The 26,417-nt window shown below is 44.4% G+C and overlaps 1 long non-coding RNA gene across 1 annotated transcript; it reads left to right on the forward strand.

The window, feature by feature from the left end:
- Positions 1 to 25,447, forward strand: LOC138798584 (uncharacterized). Its single transcript, XR_011364109.1, has 3 exons — positions 1 to 90; positions 17,512 to 17,590; positions 25,271 to 25,447. It is a non-coding gene; the product is annotated as an uncharacterized lncRNA (long non-coding RNA).
- Positions 25,448 to 26,417: the final 970 nt, after the last annotated feature.

The raw sequence follows: 26,417 nt of genomic DNA on the forward strand, positions 1-26,417 counted from the left end.
GAGCTTACACTACACAGCAAGGAGAGCGGCAGCTCGTGTCCTGCTACTTGTAGTCCTCTCACCTGGGCGCTGGCTCAGTAGTAGAAGTAGGTTAGTGGCCGACTTGGAGGACAGTTCTTGGTCACCGTCACTGCAGCCTCCCCTGCCTGGCTGCTGCACTCTGCTGCCTCCCCTGCCCTGCTGCACTCCCCTGCCCTGCTGCACTCTATTGCCTCCCCTGCCCTGCTGCACTCTGCTGCCTCCCCTGCCCCATCTGCACTCTGCTGCCTCCCCTGCCCTGCTGCACTCTGCTGCCTCCCCTGCCCTGCTGCACTCCCCTGCCCTGCTGCACTCTGCTGCCTCCCCTGCCCTGCTGCACTCCGCTGCCTCCCCTGCCCCATCTGCACTCCCCTGCCCTGCTGCACTCTGCTGCCTCCCCTGCCCTGCTGCCTCCCCTGCCCTGCTGCACTCTGCTGCCTCCCCTGCCCCATCTGCACTCCCCTGCCCTGCTGCACTCTGCTGCCTCCCCTGCCCTGCTGCACTCTGCTGCCTCCCCTGCCCTGCTGCACTCCCCTGCCCCGCTGCACTCTGCTGCCTCCCCTGCCCTGCTGCACTCCCCTGCCTCCCCTGCCCTGCTGCACTCCCCTGCCTCCCCTGCCCCATCTGCACTCCCCTGCCCTGCTGCACTCTGCTGCCTCCCCTGCCCTGCTGCCTCCCCTGCCCTGCTGCACTCTGCTGCCTCCCCTGCCCTGCTGCACTCCCCTGCCTCCCCTGCCCTGCTGCACTCCCCTGCCTCCCCTGCCCTGCTGCACTCCCCTGCCTCCCCTGCCCTGCTGCACTCCCCTGCCCCGCTGCACTCTGCTGCCTCCCCTGCCCTGCTGCACTCCCCTGCCTCCCCTGCCCTGCTGCACTCCCCTGCCCCATCTGCACTCCCCTGCCCTGCTGCACTCTGCTGTCTCCCCTGCCCTGCTGCACTCTGCTGCCTCCCCTGCCCTGCTGCACTCTGCTGCCTCCCCTGCCCTGCTGCACTCCCCTGCCCTGCTGCACTCCCCTGCCCTGCTGCACTCTGCTGCCTCCCCTGCCCTGCTGCACTCCCCTGCCTCCCCTGCCCTTCTGCACTCCCCTGCCCCATCTGCACTCCCCTGCCCTGCTGCACTCTGCTGCCTCCCCTGCCCTGCTGCACTCTGCTGCCTCCCCTGCCCGGCTGCACTGCTGCTTCTCTGAGCTGGAGGGGATTTGGGAGCTCATTTAAGGTGGTTCAGGCAGCATGAACCTCGGCCAGCAGCAAAGGGTAACACTTGTTGCTGGCCAAGGTTCAGACTGCCTGTTCCACTTTCATTGAGCTCCCATAAGAAATCCCCCACCTGTCCCTCACCTCACAGAAGCCTCAGGTGTTTGCAGTTGTCGGGCTGACCCCTGCCTATACCATACATTTAAAAAATCTTTTATTTGTAATCTGTAATACCCCTATAAATAAAATAGGACACATATACAATTCCTTCCAGATAACAATAGGTTGGTCCCATAACTGTCCCAGCTTGCTGCAGCAATGTCCCTCCATGCTTAATGTCATATTGTGTAGAATAGAGAGGAAGGTGCTGCATTACTCCATTTGTTACCACATAAAAGAGAAGTCTGGGAAAAAAAATTTTATTAAAGTATTGTATTGCCCCCCAAAAGTTATACAGATCACCAATATACACTTATCATGGGAAATGCTTATAAAGTGCTTTTTCCCTGCACTTACTACTGCATCAAGGCTTCACTTCCGGGATAAAACGGTGACCCGACTCCTAGAGCTGTGTGGACTGTGGCTGCTGGATGATGGCAGGGGGACACTGCCGTGTGGAGCGTGTGGGAGCTGTGTGGACTGAGGATGATGGCAGGGGGACACTGAGGGACACAGAGCACTGGAGGACACTGAGCATACCCCTGCCATCATCCTCTCCAGCAACCACAGCCTGCACAGCTCTGGGAGTCGGGTCGTGACATCACCATTTTATCCAGGAAGTGAAGCCTTGATGCAGTAGTAAGTGCAGGGAAAAAAGCGCTTTATAAGCATTTTCCATAATAGGTGTATATTGGTGATTTGTATAACTTTTGGGGAGCAATAGAATACTTTAATAAAAAATTTTGCCGGACATCTCCTTTAAGGTCCATTTACACAGAAAGATTATCTGACAGATTATCTGCCAAAGATTTGAAACCAAAACCAGAAACAGACTATAAACAGAGATTAGGTCATAAAGGAAAGCCCGAGATTTCTCCTCTTTTCAAATCCATTCCTGGCTTTGGCTTTAAATCTTTGGCAGATAATCTGTCAGATAATCTTTCTGTGTAAATGGACCCTAACATCGTTCCATTACCGGTGACCGGTGTAAGACCGCTTTTAGAAGATGTAGTAAGAGCCATGAGCAGTAAGAACGTTGCAGCCGGCATGTAGAGCTGCACCTTTAAGGACCAACTGCAATGTTCAGGGAATCTGGAGTCCTATTGGCCGTTGTTAGTAGAGCTGGGCGATTAATTGAATGAATTTGATTAATTAGCCTTTAGGGGGGCTGATTTTATATATATATATATATATATATATATATATATATATATATATATAGTAAATCGGAAATTCCATTTTAAAAAACCTTTTACACCCTTTCCTGCAGGGGGACCCAGCCATCAGTGGCCTAAGCTCAGGACTGCACAGCCAGGGGGGGGGGGGGGGTTGCTCCCCAGGGTGGGGGGGTTGCTCCCCACCAATCAGGATGTGCAGGACTAGAAGGAGGTGCTGCTGGCCAGTTTGTTCATTTAGCAGAGGCATCAGGATACATCAAAGGTGGAGGCCCAGTGTACATGGAGGAGACTGCCACAGCATATACAGATACTGCATTGCTTTGGGCCTTCTGAGAGTTGTAGTAAAAGCTTATTCACAAGGGAGTTGGGCATCAATCCAGAATAAGACTGGGCCAGCATGTCGCTTCTTACTGGTTCTTCTTACTGGGCCCCCAAGGATCAGTTCCTCTGATGGGCCCCAGGTAGCCTAGTCCAACACTGTTAGGTCTTTCCTATTTGCCCCCTGCAATATTTCATGATTGATTGTATACTACTTTACATAGTCCAAAAAGTCAGTATTTCACGCTGAAATGTTTACAATTGTTTTCACTATATGAATTGATGGCATACCAAAGTTATAGTGTCTAACTGACGTCTTATGTCAGAGGAGCCTTCTGTTTCATCTCCATAGCCCACTATAACCAATATGAGACCCAGTGTCTTAAGATACAGAGCTCCGCTGGCTACAGGTGCTATGGAGAAGGAGCCGGAGCCTTTGTATCCTAATGCACAGTTATGAGCGGCGGAAAGAGCTTTCTTTTTTTTTTTAGGTTAAATCTCAAATGACACCTTAGTAACTTCATTAGACTCTGTCATAGGAATATGGCACTGATCTCTTTGGTTGTGTTTACACAATGCATTTGTGTCGTGTTTTTAGTATTTTCTTTTCTGTTTCAATCGGGACACCCAATGTCTCCCATAAAGCTGGAAATCTAAACAAAAATGCAACAAAGTACAGTATGAACACAAGCTGATGCTCAGCTGAATGACATGCACATGACGCATACAAATTATAGTGCAACTTACTACATATATTAGTGATCTATGAGAAACAAGGAAATGCCACCAGTAAAATCTGTAATAGACTCAGCCCATCACACAATCCAGAAATCCAAGGATGATCAGAGATGGTCAACAGTGGGCAAGTACTGTATGTTCCTTGGACTTAGGGTGTATTTACATGGAGAGATTTATCTGACAGATTTGTGAAGGCAAAGCCAGGAATAGAATTTAAACAGATAACAGGTCATAAAGGCGAGACTGAGGTTTTTCCTTTTTCCAAATACAGTGGTACCTTGTACCTCTGTACAGTAACCTATAATATCACATATTCAGCTGTTTCTAAATGTTTGTTTCATTTGATTAAAAAAATTATTATTTTTGGTATGTGGAACCAATTATTTGCATTTCAGTTCATTTCTATGGGAAAATTTGCTTTGGTTTAACAAATTAAGCTTGAAATCCAAGGCACCACTGTACATTCCTGGCTTTGGCTTTAATAATCTGTCAGATAAATCTGTGTAAAGGCACCCTTATTGTAGTGAAGAAGTGGTTCATACAAGAATAGCAGGTAGATGTACATTATGATCCTGGCGCTGGTGGTGCGGAGTATTCAGTGTGGGAATGCTCCGGCCAGTAGCGGGCACCAACAACTTCTGCCCACAGTACCTTGTGACGTCACGGACTGCACACAGGCCGCAGAAGACCAATACTCCAATTCCAATACTTCGGAAAATGATACGTTTTGCTTCATCAGGGAGGGATCCTGGTTATCATTGTCCTTGTAGCTCCGCCCGCTATCCATAGTCTGTTCACCATTCGGTTCTCTCTTTTATATGTCACAGTGATGTGCCTTCTCATAATACTTCTACAATGTATCTATCATTACATATCTCCAAAGGGGAACTTCAGCAGACACACAAGCATGTAAATACATAGATATTGTTGTGTGCCGACTGTACAGATGAGTAACAAGTCTGCAAGAATTTGTTTCTGTTGAACATGTATATTTAAAGAGGATGTACCATCAGGTACATCCTCTTTAATCTGACCAACAGAACGGCGTCATGGGGAAGCTGGTTTTTTGAACCGCGGCCCCGTTCTCATGTAAGGCGCCGTTCTATGCAAGCCCGCCCCCAGTGGGAGGGAATTCCCTCCCCTCTATGACGCGGCTCCATTAGAATCAATGGAGCCGCGCGTCATAGAGGGGCAGGGGATTCCGGCCACTGTGGGCGTGCCGGCCCGCCTCCTGTGCTTCAGCCCCGGCCCGGTACCCGAGCATAGAACGGCGCCATACACGGGAACCGGGCTGCGGTTCAAAAAATGGACTGCAGAACCGTCTTCCCCGTGACGGCGCTGTTCTTCCATTAAAGAGGATGTAACTGATGGTACATCCTCTTTAAAACATTGATTGCAAACTTTTAGGTTTTATAAGCTGATGGAATAGCGGTGGATCCATCCATTGTGCATATGCTCGGTGCAAGACTGAACTCTTAAAGCGACTCTGTACCCACAATCTGCCTCCCCAAGGGCATGGGTACTCTAGGCCAAGCCAATTTGACACAGGGCTGCAAGTTTAAAAGTTGTTGTTTAGGACAATAACTGCATCACCTGCCGAACCGTACCCAGGACATATCTTGGATTAAAAGAACCTATCCGAAGGTACAAGCGGTTTGGGGGGGACAGATTGTGGGTACAGAGTCGCTTTAACACAGCTTGTTGGTCAGTTGTTAACTTGTGATGGATTGTGTGGTGGGCTGAGTCCATATGCTCTGTTGCTCCAATACAGATTTTAGTGGCGGCATTGCCGTGTTTCTCATAGTGAACTAATATAGTGGTGAGTTGCGCTGGAGTTTGTCTCATATACATGTCATTCAGCTTAGCATTAAATAGTGTTTCCTATATGGTTTACAGGGCCATATTTACCCCATGCAGCACTACCTACATGAGGATGTGACACAACTTGGTCCCAGTCCAATTATTATCTGTTAGTTACCATAGTATGAATACAGCCTTTAACTTAAAAAAAAAAACATTGCCGTCTGTACAAACTATACATAAGTCGCTGCTGTGGCTGTAGACTAGTCCTCCTGTACTCTCGATGACCTGCACAGGACTTGGAGGAGGGAGGGGGAAGCTCAGCAGGTGCAGGAGGATCTGCTGGCTGTGTCTGCTAAATGCTCTGCTTGTCCTAGTGACATTCTCTCTTTAGGGATGTAGGTAATCTCATCTTAACAGGTAAGACGTCTCTAGGAAGCTCATTTGACTTTTTCGCTGCACAGTGTCACTCCCTCGAGTCTCCTGGGAACTGCAGCACAACTCTATTCTAGTAAGTGCACATGTGATGAAAGGGAGCAGGGCCATGCAGGTAGGGGTAGGTAGGTTTCATGCTCCTGCCTGTTCAGACCTCAGAAAAGTCCTTAGCGCATGGTACATGAATGTTTTATTTACACCAGTGTAAACACAGTCTAAACACAGCTCTATTCCTTCTGCTCTGGTAATTGATTCTGCACCACACTCACCTCTTTTCTGCTTAGTTCCCTCTGATCATTTAAAAATTAAACCTTCTTTAATTGCCTTTCCACTCACTCACTCACCTAGTTTTCTGATCTCGGATTTGGTATTTTTGACTTTTCTCTTGGATTGTGCTTTTGTACCGCATTGTCAGTTTGGTTGGGGCAGGCGCCATCTTTCCCAATAGTGCCAATCCACCAGATGGCCCGCCCCTTCTAAATTATAATAAATGGATCGGGCCAGATTGGTGCTATAGGGATGGGCAGTGCTCCTAACAGTCCCCCCCCAGTGCTCCTAGCGGTCTCACCGGACCATGGAGCACTCAAGTAACTGCACCGAAACGGCGCAGAGGAGGAAGGTAAGACACATACCTTCCTCCTCTGCGTCTCCATTGTCTAACCTGCTTATAGTTCCCCTTTATGTATTTTCTTCATTTTCCACCTGCATGACCACAAATTAAAAAATATTGCTAGCTAGTAAACCCCTTTAATAATAACCTGTGCAAGATCCTCTAGCTTCAAAAAAATAATAGACACAAAAAGTCCTCTAGTTTTACAAAGTCTCTAGGAATTTGTGGACTGTTGGCTACCTTGCTACTATTAGAGATACTGTAAATGCAGTCAAACATGAATTGCCACATTTTCATTGGTGTTAGGTTATAAGGCACTGAAGGAGTTGTCTGGTTTAGAAACCTATTCTCACATTTTCCTAATAGTATGGAGTCTTCTGCTATGAACTTTATCTATTAGCCACAGTGGAGGTACACCATTCTAATAAAAAGTGACTGTTTAAAGCAACAACCCCTTAAGACTATTCCCTCTGTGCTTTAAAACAAAATTGCAATCTGCAATGAAATGAAGAAAAAAAATCAGTTTACTGTTTCTCAATACAATAAAATAAGATAAGATAAAGAAAGTACATTACAGTAATGACGGTCTTCCCATTGCAGAGTCAGTGGAAACATCCAGAACCTCCTAGTCAGCCTGTTTCTGAATTTAGCTGTACTACAACGAGACATGTTGTAGCTGTCATTGCTTTAACATTAATCAAAGATATTTAAGGATGAGTGACGAAAATTGTTGTCAAGTGTAGAAAGTTCCATTACAAACAGAAGCGTGGTATGTATAGCAACACTGCTCGATGGAGGGCAGAGGGCCAGCACATATACATTGCCACAAGACAGCGAGCTGGAGCTACAAGACAATCTATGTGTCTGTTGTTGGTCACACCTGTTACATGTACGTCTGGGTTTTTAGGTCAAAGGAAATTCATTCCATTCCACAGTCTCTTTAAGGAATAGGCGTAGCAGTTTGACACATGCCCTATAAATATAAATATAATTGTAATAGTGGTTTATTAAGGCCAAGTATAATTTTAGAAACGTGGGGTTTTTAGCACTCTTGCTACTTCATGGTTTCATGTAACAGCGATACAACATAGAAAAAAGCAGGAGATTCTCTGGTAGAAAATATTCTAAAGGATTTGTCCATTTGTGCTAGACGATCCCCAGGGCTGTATTTACCACTAGGCACCCGTGGTAAGGCACCTTGCAGGGGGGCAGCTCCAGGGAGCAGGGGAAAGGAAACAGCTTTCTTTTAGTTTTTATTTTTTTAGTCTCCCACCTCCCATTCAGACTTGCCAGTAAATCTGGTGTCTTTTTGAGGGGGGGGGGGGGGGTTTGTATGGTGGTATTGTTCAGGTCTGGTATGGCGGTTTTACCCAGTCACAGTATGGCGGTATTGTTCAGGCCTGGATTGACAGTGTTATCCAGTCACAGTATGGCGGTATTGGTCAAGTCTGGTATAATGGTATCAGGTCTGGTATGACGGAGTTATCCATTCACAGTATGGCAGTATTGGTCAGGTCTGGTGTGGCGGTGTTATCCAGTCACAGTATGGCGGTATTGGTCAGGTCTGGTATGGCGGTGTTATCCAGTCACAGTATGGTGGTACTGGTCAGGTCTGGTATGGCGGTGTTATCCAGTCACAGTATGGTGGTATTGGTCAGGTCTGGTATGGCGGTGTTATCCAGTCACAGTATGGCGGTATTGGTCAGGTCTGGTATGGCAGTGTTATCCAGTCACAGTATGGCGGTATTGGTCAGGTCTGGTATGGCAGCGTTATCCAGTCACAGTATGGCTGTATTGGTCAGGTCTGGTATGGCAGTGTTATCCAGTCACAGTATGGCGGTATTGGTCAGGTCTGGTATGGCGGTGTTATCCAGTCACAGTATGGCGGTATTATCTAGTCACAGTATGGTGGTATTGATCAGGTCTGGTGTGGTGGTGTTACTCAGTGACAGTATGGCAGTATTGGTCAGGTCTGGTATGGCAGTGTTATCCAGTCACAGTATGGCGGTATTGGTCAGGTCTGGTATGGCAGTGTTATCCAGTCACAGTATGGCGGTATTGGTCAGGTCTGGTATGGCAGTGTTATCCAGTCACAGTATTGCAGTATTGATCAGGTCTGGTATGGCAGTGTTATCCAGTCACAGTATGGTGGTATTATTCAGGTCTGGTTTCGGCTGCACGTAGTGACGTACAGTAAATGTGGGAAGGCGGCCTAAGACTCATCAGATATCAATAAGATGTTCAGAAACTAGAAAATCCTGATACCAATTGGTAAGTGAAGATGGGGCGGCTTCAGGTTCAGTGCCTGGGGCAGCAGCAGCTGGTAATATGGCCCTGAAGATCCCCTAAAATAAGCTGATTGCATGGTGTCATGCTGTCAGGACTCCGCAACAATAAGGTTTCATCTGCATAGGAATCAGCTAATATTGATAATTCACATAGAACTCATTGGGATGTCTGTGTAATTCACAGATGTACAGGACCCTCTAGTTCCACATTTTACCTCTGACTCGTAAGGTGTCTGTGTAAACGCACCATTAGTTGAGCAGGCTGCTATATAGGCCATAATTTTAGCATACAAAGCATGCTATAGGTGGAATAGCACAAGGAGGACCTTCACCTTATTGCCACTTGGATTTAATGCATAAATCATTCATTTACTTTCCCAGAGTTTGCTCCTTTGGGTTATCTATAGCATCTGGGATCATGTCCTTTTACCTATATGCATGTTTATAATATTGTAGAGGAATGGTAAACTTTAACCCAGCTGGAAATCTCCTGTATTGGTAAGGGTCATGGCTTCTTTAGTAAAAGTGATGCTCTGTGTAAGAAACATGTTTGCTTTGTCAGAGTTACAACTTGTCTCTAGTTTTTGTGCCATGGTTAGGCTATAAATAGTTACTAGTCAAATATGCATTAGGCTTAGTACCCATATTTAGCCTCATAATACAGGGAAAGAGAAGCCTAATGTTCTAATTAAAGGGTCAGTCCATTGGGATTGCAGTAGGTAAAATAAATAAATTAGCATTACTCAAATCCCTGGTCCCCTGCTACTGCCATTCAAATGTTCACCTGGTCCCCACCGATTCCTACTCCTGTCTGGACACTAACTAAAAGGAATTGCCCACTTAGCAATCTGTGGCTGCAGCGGTGACCTACCTCAGACAATGATTGGCTGAATGGGTGACCCCTGTGTAGAGGGGAGTTGGAGATCAATGGGAACCAACCAAGCATATAAATGGCAGCGGCAGGGGCTTAGGGATTTAAATGGATAGAGTAGCACCATATAAAAAATTGTATCCATCAAGGTAAGTTGGTGAGTGTGCATGAAGATCCATACACTGGCTACCTAGTAGGGCACACTTTGCTATACAGTTTTTATTGATGCCCAGGATCTTTCAGTTATGCTGTTGTTGCTTCAGTAAATGTGTTCTGTGGTGCTGGTATTACATTGGATGGTATCATGTTCAGTACCTTCTGTTGGTGCCCCCATGTGGTGTTGTGTCATACAATACATGATGAAAGTGTATCCGTCACCTGAAAAAAAATTGACGTCGTAGAGACATGTCCAAATTTTTTATCGGTCAGGGTCTGGGTGGTGAGTCCCCCGATGGAGAGCTTGAATGAGTAAAGAGAAGCACGAAGCTAAACGCTTCTTTCCCTGCTCTCTGACACTTCCATAGCCATCTTATTCAGCTTAGCATGCACTTCTCCTAGTTTATGCTAGCTAGTCTGAACACCAAGGGCCACATGTATCATCCTGCGAACGGATGATTTTCGGCGGAAAGTGCCGATTTGCGTATTTTTTTATACGCAAATGGCCGATTACGCCAGGGGGGGCGGAAAGGGGGCGTTTAGTGGGCGGAACGGAGGGCGCGGACTCAGAGTCCGCGCGATTTACCATCCGTTCCGCCCAAATATACGCCGAAAACCTACTCCAGTCCTCAGCTGGCGTAGGTTTTCGGCGGTGCGCACCGGCGCGCACGGGATTTATGTAGTGGCAGTCCGCCTCTACATAAATCTCCGTAGCGCCGGAGCTGCGGGCGCATTTTTAAGTCCGGCGTAAAAAACGCCGGACTTAATAAATGCCCCCCCAAGACTATGCAATGCAAATGCAATGGCAGAAAACGACCAAACAACAGTGCCATATCTTTCCCTAATAACACTTCCATACAGTTGCCTAAATAACAATGCTATACAGCATGCCACACACTCCAAAAAGAATATACCTTATAATTACTAATCAAGTTCTGTAGCAGTCAGAGTGATCCTGCTGACCTGTCTACCACTGACAGCACTTACAGTCGGCATCAGAACTAGTGCATGGAGCTATAGAAGAAGGGTAGTGACTAAATCCCATACCGCAAAGGGACCTTGCTGGGGGCGGGCACACAGCTTCCAGGCAAGCCCTGCCCCGGCCGGATTTCATTGGCTGCTCCACTCCGGGCTTCCTAGCAGTCAAAATCAGACCCTGCCGGACCCCCATCCCTAATCCGAGCGTTTAGTATTAGGGTTGGGGGTCGGCATAGGGTTACGTCCCACTGATTTCTCATGTCTAACCCTCCCCACAACCCCAACCCTAACCCTCCTGATCAGCACCAACCCCAAGGGTTAGGGTTAGGGTTGTTGTGTGGGAAGTGGATAGCTAAATGTTTGGAGTAACCCTAAGCCGACCCCCAACCCTAACCCTAATACTAAACGCTCGGATTAGGGTCGGGGGTCCAGCAGGGTCTGATTTTGACTGCTAGGAAGCCCAGAGTGGAGCAGCCAATGAAATCCGGCCGGGGCGGGGCTTGCCTGGGAGCTGTGTGCCCGCCCCCAGCAAGGTCCCTTTGCGGTATGGGATTTAGTCACTACCATAGAAGAAGGTGGTCAGATACTACAGGACTCTCAGGTGTCCTATGGAGTCCATGACTTGGTTGTTTTAATGTTATGGCTGTATGTGAATAATGATTTCTAATTCCATGTGGTTGGAGCAGCTCTTGGTGTTACATGTTCATTAATACATTGCACAATCTTTAGAAAAAGCCTGATCTCTTCAGATGATAGGTTGTTGCTTCTATTCAAACTCCTGTCATTAAAGAGGTTGTTCACCCCAAAATTTTTTCCTTGAAATCAACTGGTGCTAGAAAGTGCCAGAGATCTGTAATTTACTTCAGTTAAAAAATCTCAAGTCTTCCAGTACTTATCAGCTGCTGTATATCCTGCAGGAAGTGGTGTATTCTCTCCAGTCTGGAGAGCAGGAGAGGTTTTTTATGGGCATTTACTCATGCTCTGGACAGTTCATGGACATGGACAGAGGTGGCAGCAGAGAGCACTGTGTCAGACTGGAAAGAATACACCACTTCCTGTCGGACATACAGTAGCTGATAAGTACTGGAAGACTTGAGATTTTTTAATAGAAGTAAATTACAAATCTCTGGCACTTGCTGGGAACAGTTGTTTGAAAAAAAAAAAAAATGGGGGGTGAACTACTCAAGATCCATATCTGCAAATGTTATACCTGCAGCACCTAATAAATATACTAAGTTCCCCAATGACCCCACTATAGTATTTATAATGCTCGGTTTGCCAGAGCATCTCTTTAACATATTACTTACCATACTTTGATGGCATGCACAGTATTTGGGAATGTTACAAAAACCATTGGGCTTTAAAGAAAATACTGGAATACAGCCCTATCTAGGTATGAGTACTTTAATGCCTTTGGGACCCTATTTTGAATTATTTATATGAAATATTATATGCCATGTTGAATCTGGTATACTAGAGCCACTTTGCCTATAATGTCACTGCCTGCAATAGGTGCGCCTTGCCCCAGGTAAGACTGCTGAAACGCTGTACTGTAGACATGCCTGGTATTAACAGCTTCATTTGGTAGCAGGAAGTCATTAAAACTTGCTTGTTAAAGTAATATATAGGACTTTGACACCATGTTAATATGAATAATATAAAAGAAGAAAGACTAGGTGATTTTTGCACTCTTCAAATGTAAAGAGTTCAATGTAAGTTCAATATACAAAGCTCCAGTATCTGCTGTCATTGTATTACGTGCTAACCCTCAGACACTGAGAAATGCCATCTGATGATCGGATATTTCATCATGAATCATCCTCTAAAAGGATATGTCATCATCCCTGTAATAAATGTTTAACCATCAGATGTCACATCCTATACTGTAAGCAAGTTACAGGCCACAATGCTACAATAGGATGGAATAGCTAAAAATTCTGCCGACACCTTCATTACAGTCTCCATCTGTTGCATAGAATGAAAAACCCGCAGAAAGGATTCTCATCATCTTGCAGGTCCTTCCCTATGGGTTGCCAGATTGCATTTTTTAGCTAACATATCGAGTAATTCACACGTTCAGTAGAATCTTGGAACTGTCACTTCAATGGGGTTACATACCCGCAGCAGAATTTTTTATTCCGCTGCGAGTATGTAACCTGGCCGCTTTACACAACCCCCCCCCCCCCCCCCCCCGCCGCCCGTAGCATACATCACTTGCTCGGCGCTGCAGCTGCATGTGAGGCTCCTGGCTCCCGTAGGTCTCGCTCAGCCAATCAGTGACTGCAGCAGGGCTAAGCATGACCGACGGGAGACGGGAGCCTCACATGCAGCCGCAGCGCAGAGCAGGTAATGTATGCTACTGGCGGCAGACAGTTAAAGGGGCATGGTTACATACTTGAAGTGGTATGTACCCCCATTGAAGTGACAGTACCAAGATTTGCAGCGGATTTCGCTGCAAGCTCGCAGCGTGAAATGCGATGCGAATCCGTTATGTGTGAAGCTACCCTAAATCCATATTTTTTTGCAGATCAGCAAAAAAGGAAAAGGTGACAGTTAAATAAGTGAGAATGGTTTAAAATGATTACTCATCTGTATTTTTTACAGATTAGCAGACGTCAATGAACTCTAAAAATTACGCATCTGCATAAATTACAGACAGTGTAAACAGCCCAATTTAAATCAACAGGTCCTAATCTACAGAATGTGTGAATGTAACCTGATTCATCATGTTTTTCAGGATGCAGAAGGAGTAGTGGGTATCATTACTTAGGGCCCTTTTACACGGAAAGATTATCTGACAGATTATCTGCCAAAGATTTAAAGCCAAAGCCAGGAATGGACTATAAACAGAGAGCAGGTAATAAAGGAAAGCCTGAGATTTCTCCTCTTTTCAAATCCATTCCTGGTTTTGGCTTCAAATCTTTGGCAGATAATCTGTCAGATAATCTTTCTGTGTAAATAAAAGGGCCCTATTAGTGTGGTTTATTTTGAAGGTGCTGGACAAATAGCTGCCACCCCTTCAGGAATAATAGGCTTGTGTGTTCATCAACATTTTACTCCCTCATATAGCACTGTGACCTGTATGGCTATTTTCTGTGATTTTAAAGAATTAAAAAAAAAATAGCTGTTTTATTCCAAAAACAGCGCCCCTCTTGTCCTCAGTTTGTAATGGGTATTGCAGTTTAGTTAAGTCTACTTAAGTGAATGTAGTGAATGCATGTTATAGTACCACACACAGCCTAAGAACAGACGTAGCACTGTTTTTGGAAGACTGTATCTATTTTATTTTCAGATAACCTGTTTAAGTAAATTATATCCCATTTCACATGATTTCACCTAGACGTTTCCACCTTGTCATATTTTACGAGTACCAACTTATCCATTATTCATGTAGAACAAAGAGGTTGGGACATAGTCACACTCAACTTCAACAAAGAATTTCATCATTCCCCGGGCAAACCTTTTTATTCTCTATGATACGCAGTGACCAGGCGATAGACTAGTGACATGTTTTGCCTTTAATGTCAGGTATTCTAGTCAGTCGGACCAGATGTCTTTTACAGCGCCGGTGCCAACTTCTGATCATAAATGTTCCTTTCTCAAAGTGCATGGTGCAGAACACTCCAGGCTTGGCACAGGGCGTCAAGTCACATGTATACTGACTGATATTAACCTGCCTGGCAACATTATTTTTAAACTAGACACCTACTGCCAGATTAAAGGGATTTACTATGCAATAATTATAATGCCAGTCTAAAATATCCTCATTCAGCAAGGTGCAAAGATATTATTTCTTAGTTCTATGGCAATCACACTATAATATCACAAAAAACATTGCCAATTACTATGATATAATGAGTCATGTTTATTTTCATTTTGCCTTCAATAAAAAATATATTTAAAAAAAAAATGACAAAAAAAATAAATTATCTGGAGATAAAAACAGACATGGCTGCACATCCACACACCTATGACTGATTACTCTTCTTCTCAGCACTATATAGTACAGCAACAACAGTGTGAAGGGGGAGCGGCCCAGTTAGTTACATTTTGAGTACATAATGGTGCGTTTACACGAAACGATAATTGGCCCGATCGTACGATTAACGATGTCGGAGTAACGTTTTTTTTTTCATAACGATCAGCGTTTAGACGGTACAATATATTGTATGGAAAAATCGTTTTGCGATCGCGCGCCCGCAGCCCGCCCCCCCGCTCGCAGCCCAGCCCAGCCCCCTGTGCCGCCCCAATCGCCACCCCTGCCGCCGCTCTGATCGCCACCCCCGTTGCCGCTCTGATCGCCACCCCCGCCGCTGCTCCGATCAACACCCCCCCCGCGCGCTACCGCCGCTCCGATTGGCCCCCAGCCGCTCCAATCGCCCCCGGCGCCCCGGCCGCGAGCATACGTTACCGCGGAGCAGGTCTTCGAAATCCCTGACTCTCCTTTTCAGTGCATTGATTGGCTGAAGTGGTGAGCCGGGAATTTTAAACGGCTCCTCTTCAGCACTGATTGGCTGAAGAGGAGCCGTTTGAAATTCCCGGCTCCCCTCTTCAGCCAATCAATGCAAGGCAGCACTGATTGGCTGAAGAGGGGAGCCAGGAATTTCAACCGGCTCCTCTTCAGCCAATCAGTGCTGCCGTGCTTTGATTGGCTGAAGAGGGGAGCCGGGAATTTCAAACGGCTCCTCTTCAGCCAATCAGTGCTGAAGAGGAGTACTGATTGGCTGAAGAAGAGCGGTTTGAAATTCCCGGCTCCCCTCTTCAGCCAATCAATGCACTGAAGAGGGGAGTCGAGGATTTCGAAGACCTGCTACGCGGAGCAGGTAACGTATGCTCGTGGCCGGGGCGGCGGGGGCGATCGGAGCGGCGGCGGCAGGGGGGGGGGGCGATCGGAGCGGCGGCGGGGGTGGTGATCAGGGCGGCGGGGGTGGCGATGAGAGCGGTGGCGGGGGTGGCAATTGAGCCGGCGCAGGGGGCTGCGGATGACCGGGGGGCCGGGCTGCCGGACTATCGCGCGACGACTGTTTACTCGGAATGATCGGCAAATTTTTTACGAATGACGATTTGATAACATGTTGAAAGATCAAAATAAACGATTTCTCGTTCGTCGTTTGATCGTTCGCTGTGTTTACACGTACGATTATCGCTCAAATTCGATCATTATTGTGCAAATTCGCATGATAATCGTTACGTGTAAACGCACCATAAGACCAAGAATCCTGTTACGTGTGGGTCCCTAACTTTGAAAACCTTGACATGGTGTGTGGGCTTATGCACTTTGATTAAAATGTGACTAACTCCTGATGTAAGTAGTATATAGTGCTAAAAAGCAGAGCGATCTGTGATAAGTATATGGATGTGCAACCAAGTCTCTTTTTATCCAGAGAATTATTTGTATATATTCTGTCCCCTCTTTTTTTGCCTTGGTCTAGCACTCCTCCCCCACCCAGCTGGTTCAATTAGCATACATATACTGGGTCTATGTCCGGCTACAATCAGTCCTTGGCTGAAAGCACAAGGTAAAGGCAGCATTGTATGGCAGCATTGGGGATGCCCAATGACTGGGTCGCTCCCCCTCTGGGGCTGTTGTTGTTGCGGTGGTGTTCACTGTGTTGGGCTCCACTATTTTTAGTTAGGGACCCACACATATCAGGAACCTTGACATGGTGTGTGTCACATTTTAGTCACATTGATCAAAATGTGATCAAAGGCCCTATTACAGGAAGCAATTATCGGCTGTATTGGGCCGATTATCGGCCATTACGGCCAATAATCGATTCATGTAGGGTCCATTTACACAGAAAGAATATCTGCCAAAGATTTGAAGCCAAAACCAGGAATGGATTTGAAAAGAGGAGAAATCTTAGGCTTTACTTTATGACCTGATCTCTGTTTATAGTCTGTTCCTGGCTTTGGCTTCAAATCTTTGGCAGATAATCTGTCAGATAATCTTTCTGTGTAAATGGACCCTAATAGAAGGCAGCGATTAGAGACATTCAGAATGTCGGCTGATCGTTGTCTTTTAATGTCTTTTAAGAATCATAGCAACAACCTGCAGACCACCGCAATCTCCTATGGGCTCCCACCCCCCACTTACCCGCTTAATGTCAGCGTGTGTAATAGTGCCAGCAGCAAGCGGGGAACAAGGGGCAAGTGAGTGTAGACCTGACAGGTTGGCACTAACTTGCTCCAAGAGATAGCCCCATGTAATAGGGCCTTAATTCCTTAAAGTGACTGTACCACCAGGCCCAGGCTGAAGCACTGGAGGCGGGCCGACCCACCCCCAGTGGGAAAAAAACCCAGCCCCTCCATGACTTGACTCCTTTAGAATCAATGGAACCCTATCATAGAGGGGTGAGGGTATCCTCCCACTAAGGGTGGGTCGGCCCGCCTCCAGTGCTTCAGCCTGGGCCTGGTGGTACAGTCACTTCAAGGGTATAAACCCACACACCGTATACGCAGCGTATTTACTGCTGCGATACGCAGCAGATTAGATCTAAATAACTGAACACAGCATTAAATCTGCTGCGTATTTGTTGCGTATCTGCTGCGTATACGGTGTGTGGGTTTGTACCCTTAAGGATCTGCTGCCACAGGACTCCTTCAGAGGCGCTGTACAGTCCATGACTTGACGGCTCAGAGCTTTTGTTGCTTACATGTTATTAAGTAGGTGGTTTAAACGTTATAGTTTATTGTTGTATTTTACACATTGAGAAAACATATGTTCCAGCTATTAACCATCTATTTTGTCTTGTTGTTTTGCACATTAGGAGCTGTTTGACTCTTTCACAATAAATATGACACTGACAGAGATTGCCTTAGGACGTTGTCCTAACTTGAAGCTAAGAGGTGGGACATTTGTTGTGCATTTGTGTGTTGTGTCCTTTTAGCCATCTTATAGTTATATATGGGAACCATCAAACCCAGAATCTTGGAAATCACATTGCTCTGTGTAATAGTAATCGCAGCCGATTAATGCAGGCACCATCTGGACATCGCTAATGATGTCTGTGCAGGCCTGCTCACATGATTATCGAGCCGTGTAATAGACTTGTTAATTGAACTGCTAGGTCTAATACAGCCTTTACTCCAGTGCAGTACAACATGCAAATCTTGATAAATTCCCCTTGATGTCATAAAGGAAATTACAAGTGATTTCCTTTATGACTGGTCAGATCAGAGTCCTCATGGCATCCCATACCTGTCCTGTACATTAAGGCGTGTGTTACTACCACTGATCACGCACGTTGTGGTTAAATAAGCCCCTCTTGATAGTCAGCGATGTGGTGTAGAATAGAAGGAGGATTTTTATATAACTAAAGATTCCCTTTAAAGTGTAACTATCATTTTAACAAACATACTTACCAATCACAGTACATAGAATCAGCTGGAACTGCCAGTGATTGAAGGCATATCGCATACACTAAAAACGGTATCCACATCTGACATCTAAGCCATATAATATTTTAAGTGACATATTAAACACAACTATAAATTGATAACGTATAATAACCAAAATTTAAAGATCACAAATGCACTTATTGGTATCATGATATGTTTTTACCTGCCCATAAAACCCAGTGCACTCATTTCATCATGTATGGGCTTTGTAATAGTGACATTCCTGACCTATTTTCCCTATCACAGGTAAATGAGTAACAGCTTTATACAATGCATGCCAGCTGGGAATGTAGTAAGTCTGCACACACCTGAGCCTGGAGAAAGTGTTACCAGGAGACAAGAGCTGATACCACACACGGCTTGCACAACCACTTACTATCTAGAAGAAATAGACAGTGACTTGCAGTCTGGTGATGTACACAAAAAGGAAATTCTCATGAGCAATATCCTTTTCCCACATCTATCTGCGTAGCTGGTTACAGCTGCTTACACTGACCTGCCCTCCTAGTTATTGCCTGCACTCACATAGGGGCCCATGTACACAAATTGTCTTTGTGCCAACTTTTTCCAAAAAGTCAATAGCACTACATTCACTAAATCATAAAAGGTTGCATGTAAATTTTATGCAAGTAGTTGGGTTTAACCCTTAGGGGACACAGCCAGTTTTCATTTTTGCGCTTTTGTTTTTTCCTCCTCATGTATATAAGGCCATAGTGCCTGCATTTTTCCACCTAGAGACCCAAATGAGCCCTTTTTTTTGCGCAACTAATTGTACTTTGCTATGGCAGATGTAATTTAAAATTTAAAATTTATAAAAAAATTATATGTGTGGTGAAATTGAAAAAAAAAAATGTTTTGTTTTTTTTTATTTGGGGGGGGGGGGGGTTTGTTTTTACTCCGTTCGCACTAGGGTAAAACTGACTTGTTATATATGTTCCTTAAGTTGTTACGATTACAACGATATGTAACATGTATAACTTTTATTTGATTTGATGGCTTGTAAAAAATTAAAACCTTTTAAAGAAAATATATGTTCCTTAAAATCGCTCCATTCCCAGGCTTATAGCGCTTTTATCCTTTGATCTATGGGGCTGTGTGAGGTGTCATTTTTTGCGCCATGATGTGATCTTTCTATCGGTACCTTGATTGGGCATATACGACTTTTTGATCGCTTCTTATTACAATAATTCTGGATTTGATGCAACCAAAAATGCGCAATTTTGCACTTTGGGATTTTTTCGCGCTTACGCCGTTTACCGTGTGAGATCAGGAATGTGATTAATAGTTCGGGCGATTACGCACGCGGCTATAGCAAACATGTTTGTTTATTTATTTATTTATTTTTATTTATAAAATGTGGAAAGGGGGGTGATTCAGACTTTATTAGGGGAGGGGATTTTGTGTTATTAAAAATACATTTTTCTTTTACTTTACACATATACTAGAAGCCCCCCTGGGGGACTTCTAGTATATGCACTCTGATCTCTCATAGAGATCCATGCAGTATAGTTATACTGCATGAATCCATGAGATCGGTGTTCTATTGCTTTTGGCTGCTGTAGCCAAAAGCAATAGAATGCCGAGCCAGGATCAGAGCCATTATGGCGCAGACCCCGACCCGGGATGGATGCGGGGATCGCCCCCCCGCAATCGCGCCGCAGGGGGGTGATCCCCCCACTAGACCACCAGGTATTGATATAAGCAAGTATTTAGAAGAAGCTGTCAACTTTGACAGCTGCTTCTAAGTATTAATTAGCGGGCACGGCGATCGGACCGTGCCCGCTAATAGCCGCGATCCCGGGCTACATGCGGCACCCGGGATCGCGGCAGTTCAGAGGGGGGTCGCCGTGCGACCCCCCCCTCTGAACCCCCATAGCGGCACGAGGACGTTCAGTAATGTCCTGGTGCAGCTATGGGTTAAATGGCATTTTAATGTAATGTTGTTTAACAGTTTATTAAATTTTTTTCAGTTATATTCACAAAACAAAAGAACCACACAAAAAGAGGGGAAGATGGTTGCGCACCTCCATCCATCTACAACAAACTTGTGATAGAAGGCATAGATAGGGGTATGACAAGCATACTAAGAGCATGATTTAATAACCCCTTCCCGCCGAAGCATGTACCTGCACGTCCTATTCTGCATAGCGTCCTGGCAGATGGAGGTGCTGATACGTCACAGGAATGACACAGACACGGCGTGAGGCTGCGTTCGTGTCATCTGTGGTGGGGGACCTGGATGTCAGTGATGTCCGGTCTGTCGTCGCAACTGCTGAGATCCAGGCTGAGCCCGGATCTCAGCAGTTAACCCTATAGGTCATGCGATCAGTGTAATTGCAGCCCCTATAGTGCTAAAAGAAGAGGCTGCGGTACGATCACACGGCCCCAATGGTTGCTGTGACGTCAGGAGGCTTCTTGAAGCCTCCCGTGTCACAGCTATGGAGTCTGATCAGCTTTGACTATTACAGGCACATTGTAAAATTGACATATAATCCCCATAGCCCCCAATACAATAATAATTGTTGGGGAAACAAAAAAAGAAAGTCACATTTAGCATCGCCGCATGCATAATGACGCTGGCAATAAAATTATTACATGATTAAACCTGTGTGATGACAGCAGATAATTTTAAATTAGAAAAATGCTAATTTTGTCATTTTTTCATTAATTTGCAATTTTCACAATTTTTTTCCCACAACTAACCTAAAGTACAATATGCCACACAAAAAAAACCTCTCAGAATCTCAGGATCAGAAAGAAACATTATAGCATCATGTAGCTACAACCACATAAAGTGAGACAGGTTGGATTTTAAAAAATGGGCTCTGGTCCTGAAAACCAAAGTCAGTCCAGTCCTGAAGGGGTTAACATGAAATTAGAACAAACAAAAATAATATCCAAATGCCCAACCCCAATGCCCCTTCCTAAAAGAGTATTTTAAACAAAAAAATATCCATCTCCAGTAAAACCATTTGGGCCTTTGTTCTCAGCTCTGTCCATGTAAATGTGAGTAGGTGGGAGGAGACAGGAAAGTGAGGGTTACTATTGGGGGTAGTGATGTCTCTTTGAGTTAATAGTTGCATCGTCCATGAAGTAAAAACCACCAGCCTTTTTGCACTGTGAATCACACAAACTTGTTGCAGTTTAGAAAGTTTTACGTTTGCAGCATATTCATTAGCAGCTGTCCAGATGAAGTGGCCAACAGGCGGCTCAACATGCAGTCACAGTGTGACTTAAAGGGGTTGACATTTGTTATTTTTTTATTTACTGCTGCTGGTGCATATAAAACAATAAACATCCTCTTCTTACAAAGTCATCTCAAAAGTGACAGCCTTTTCAGCCAATCACTGACTGAGACAGGACAGCCCGGGGCCAGTGATTGGATGAGTGAGCTGTCACTCCTGAGACAAGTCTGTCTTGGAAGTGGAGGCTCTGCAGTCAGCAGGGGTCACTGGCGACACCAGTAGAGGAATACCGGTTGAGCATGGAGAGGTAAGCATAGGATGTTTATTGTTTTATATGCACCAGTGACAGTATATTAAAAAATACCAAACGCTGTACAACCCTGTACATACAGTTTTGTTCCAGTTTTAAGTCTGAAATTAACATTGATTTTCCAGCATGTCAAGAAACCTATAATTTCAGAAGGTCCAGCTGCAGTTTAATGAAAAATAGAACTGGAATAAGGAATTAGGTTTTGTAACATATAGGGCATTTAATGACAAAGATAAAGCATTAGCAAATAAAGCAATGCCAAATGTTTACATGTCGTCTGTGCTTGTCCAAATATCAGTGGCTATGTCTGGATTCGCCCACGCTAGTCCTTATATGCACCGAAAGAGCATTTAATAGGAAACTAACAGCAGAGTAGTAGACCGTCTGTTATGTTCCCATAGGGCCAAGGGCACTGAGAATGAAGAACATTTTTACAGAGTAATTTTTGTTAAACCATAAGTTTAATTAATATATAAATTAGGTGATTTAGTGTACTGGGGGCCAGACCACCACCCTCAGTGCACCAATCTGCTCTGCCTCCCTGCTTCTCATGAATATTGTTGAGTGATATCACTGCAGAGCACCACCTTAACCCCTAGGTGACCCTGGATATACCCGTACGTCCAGGGCCGCCTCCATGTGTTCAGAGCGGGGCCACGCTCTGAACTGCTGCAGTCCCTGGTGCCGCTCGTAGCCCGGAACCACGGCTATTAGCGTGCATAGTCCAATCGCCGATCCCGCTAATACAGTAATCGGATGCAGCTGTCAAAGTTGACAGCTGCATCTGATTAATTGATGCAGCCGTTCCCTGGTGTCTAGTGGGGAGGATCGATCCACACATCTTACCCCGTCCGGCATCAGCGCCGTAATGGCGCTGATCCCGGCTCGGCACTCGATTGCTTCTGGCTGCAGCAGCCAGAAGCAATCAATGTGCCGGTCTCATCGATCTATGCTGCATATCTATGCAGCATAGATCTGTATGAGAGATCAGTGTACTTATACTAGAAGTTCCCAAGGGGGGATTCTAGTATAGATGTAAAAGTACAAATAAAAGTGTTGTTATTAATAAAAAGCCCCCTCCCCTGATAAAAGTTTGAATCACCCCCCTTTTCTCATGTTATAAATAAAAATAAATAAATAAACATGTTTGCTATCGCCGCGTGCGTAATCGCCCAAACTATTAATTAATCACATTCCTGATCTCGCACAGTAAATGTGCATTTTTGGTCGCATCAAATCCAGAAACATTATAGTAAAAAGCGATCAAAAAGTCGCATATGCGCAATCAAGGTACCGATAGAAAGAACACTTCATGGAGCAAAAAATGACACCTGACACAGCCCCATAGACCAAAGGATAAAAGCGCTATAAGCATGGGAATGGAGCGATTTTTAGCAACATATATTTGTTAACAATGGTTTGAATTTTTTACAGGTCATCAGATACTATAAAAGTTATACATGTTACATATTGTTGTAATCGTAACGACTTGAAGAACATATATAAGAAGTCAATTTTACCCCAGGGCAAAAACGAAAACCCCCCAAATAAAAGAAATGCGTTTTGTTTTGTTTTTATTTCACCACACTTTGAATTTTTTTCTGGTTTTGCAGTGTACTTTATGAAAAATTCAGCCTGTCATTGCAAAGTAAAATTAGTGGCGCAAAAAATAAGGGCTCATGTGGGTTTATAGGTAAAAAAATGCAAGTGCTATGGCCTTTTAAGCACAAGGAGGAAAAAAAACGAAAACGCAAAAATTGAAATTGGCCCGCGCCTCTAAGGGTTAATATTCATGAGGGGCAGGGTGACGGAGCAGATTGGTGCACTAAGGGCGGTGGTCTGGCCCTCAGTACACTAAACCACCTAATTTACATATTAATTAAACCTGAAGATTTAACAAAAATGGCACTGATAGTAAAGGTAAGAAAATTGTCTTTACTCTCAGCATTCTGTGTGCTATGGAAGCATAATAGCGGGTTAGTATCCAGCGCATACTGTATGCTTGGCTGCATTTTCAGTATTTTACATCCTAAGTTTTTGAATGATTGATTACTGTGTCACCCTAAACATTGCCCCCAAATTCACTCTGAGACAATCATGGTATGTTAGTTTGCCTTTTTTTTTTTTATGGCTTGGAAGGACAATTCTGCTATATATATAACTATTGGCAGATATTTTTTCTTACAATAATTACAATAATTAATACCATTACAACAAATAGATTCCGCTCACCTGCTAGTATGGTGCCAACATGTCCAGATCCACAGCCACCACCATTAGCTACAGTACATTAACAGAAGTCTCAGTATCAACAGGAAACATTTAGTGATGACAGAATGTGACATATGGGGGTTTAGTAGTAGTTTTGTCCTGGGATCAACATAGGGAATTTCATTATGTCTCCATTGTACGTGCTACCATTTGCATCATTCATTCTGTACCTATTATTCTATTGTTCTCCAGTCGTTATATGTTTTTAATGCCACTGAGGTATGACATGTTTTTTTGCATGTATTCTGGTGTTGGCTCTGCCACCTAATGAGTATTTAGATGAGGGATGGCAGGTAACATGTCACTGTGATTAAGCACGCACCTATACCTGAAACATAGGGATGACATGGCAAGCATGTTTTTAGCTGCTGTTTGTTGACGCTATAGGCACTGAATGCTTTATTGCAGCTTCATCTGAGGGAGGCGTTTTGGATACTTGAACTGGATACCCGTAATCCAAGAGGCTTGAATATGAAAAATGATCTAGCTTACATCTACTGATTATCTATATTGCACCATATATGTTCATCTAGCTTATTATGTTTATTGTTTTTACTGTTTGTGCGTGTTCCACATACATGTTTTCCTTCTGTGGATTGCTCTGTAATGAGGTTGTGGTTACAACCCCCTTTGTGGGAGGTACCAAACCCCAGGTGCTTGTACTAACAATGGATATAAATATGGCTACATAGCATGTGGAAGTCAGCCATGACTAAGGAGCTTAGGCTCTGAAACGCGTCGGTTCTTTCTTTTGTATGGACGTCCATGTAATTTTTAACATGCATTTATAATAAATTTGGATTTTTTATTGCACTGGTTGGAGCTGGATTTACATTTTTTGCCATTTGGCACATTGCATTTGTATTTGTGGATGGGAATCGGCCCATTGCCATCCGTGCTCCACCGAGGATTGACACTTACAGGTCTGAGGATTTGGGTGAGCTGAATTTTTCTTTGCTTTGTTGTTGCTTTATTGCAGTGCTTGTTCACAATCTTCTGTCATGCAAATATAGGGATTCTGAAGGGGAACTTTTCCTGCCTGTATCATAGCCTGTCTATGGGAGAGTGCGCACTCCTTCGCTGCCGCCACTCTCCGCTCAGGGAAGTGACATGTCGGAGACCTGTGGCAACTGAGGAGCACGCTCTCCCATAGAGAAGCAGCTTTACACTGAGGCAGGCGGAATTCCACATTGGAGAGTTCCGCCTGATTTACTCAGTGTGAACATACCCTTACGCCTGTATTCCCTATTAGACGTGGAGAAAAAGCTATTATGATGACAGAAACTGTGGTCAGAGAGGAAAACAATGCACACAATGTCCAGTGCCAAAAATATCAAAACTCTTTCATATTTTTTTACCTAGAAACTAAAGAAAATTAAGCAAGAGATGAAAAACAAGTGGTTAAATTATGTCAGAAGACACATCCTGTATTTCATCCTTTGACCTCAATGTCAACCTAAATAACTAAAAATGACTGACAACTGGTGATGATGCACCCTCTCCCTTATATTAGGGAATACGTTATGGAAAAAAAAGAGAGAAAACACCTTAATTAAAATGAATGCACCACAAAGGCTAATAAAATTATTCTTTATATCATATGGTCGGCGCTAGCGTAGAGATCCCGGACACTGGGGAGTGTGGACAGGTAAGTATAAAGCAAGGGCATTAAGGGCATTAACAATGTCTGTGCAGCTCTTGCTGCATGATAATCAAGCTGTATAGTAGGTTCTGTATGTGAGCGCTAATATAGCAGATAAACGCTTGCATACCTGGGGTATCGGGCCATCTTATGCTGCGTTTACACGGATCGAATTCGAAGGATAATCGTACGTGTAAACGCAGCAAACGGTCGAACGACGAGCGAGAAATCGTTCATTTTGATCTTTGAACATGTTCTTAAATCGTTGTTTGTAAACAGTTGTTCACCGATTTTACCTATGTGCGAGATAGGCTTAAGCGATCCCAAAACGATTGCAAAATGAATTTTCCGTCCGATATATTGTTCCGTCTAAACGCTGATTGTTATAAAAAAAAATTGTTACTTTGAAATCGTAAATCGTACGATCGGGCGAATTATCGTTCTGTGTAATCGCAGCATAATACAACCCTTAGATTTGAGGCACAAAAGTTCAATCTTGGCTTTATCAGACCATTGAGTCTTTTAGGTGCTTTTTTTACACATTCCAGGTGGGCTTTTGTTCCACAACATGCAGATAATCCTTCAGACTGACACACATTAAGGGTACGTTCACACGCACCGGATCCGCAGTGAAACATAACTGAAATAACTGAACACAACATCAAACCTGCATCATCAAATCTGCTGCGGATCCTGTACGTGTTAACGCACCCCTAGGCAGGCTTAAAACATTTCCTAAATTGCTTTGCCTACTTCCCTTTTTTTTTTTTTTTTTTTTTTTTTTTTTTTAAACTAAGCTTTAAATCCTTTGATTTATTTTTGAAGATAAGAATTGGAACTTCCAAGCGATGAATTTACACAAGAATC

This window comes from Dendropsophus ebraccatus, chromosome 8, assembly GCF_027789765.1.
Source record: "Dendropsophus ebraccatus isolate aDenEbr1 chromosome 8, aDenEbr1.pat, whole genome shotgun sequence".
NCBI classification, from domain to species: domain Eukaryota; kingdom Metazoa; phylum Chordata; class Amphibia; order Anura; family Hylidae; genus Dendropsophus; species Dendropsophus ebraccatus.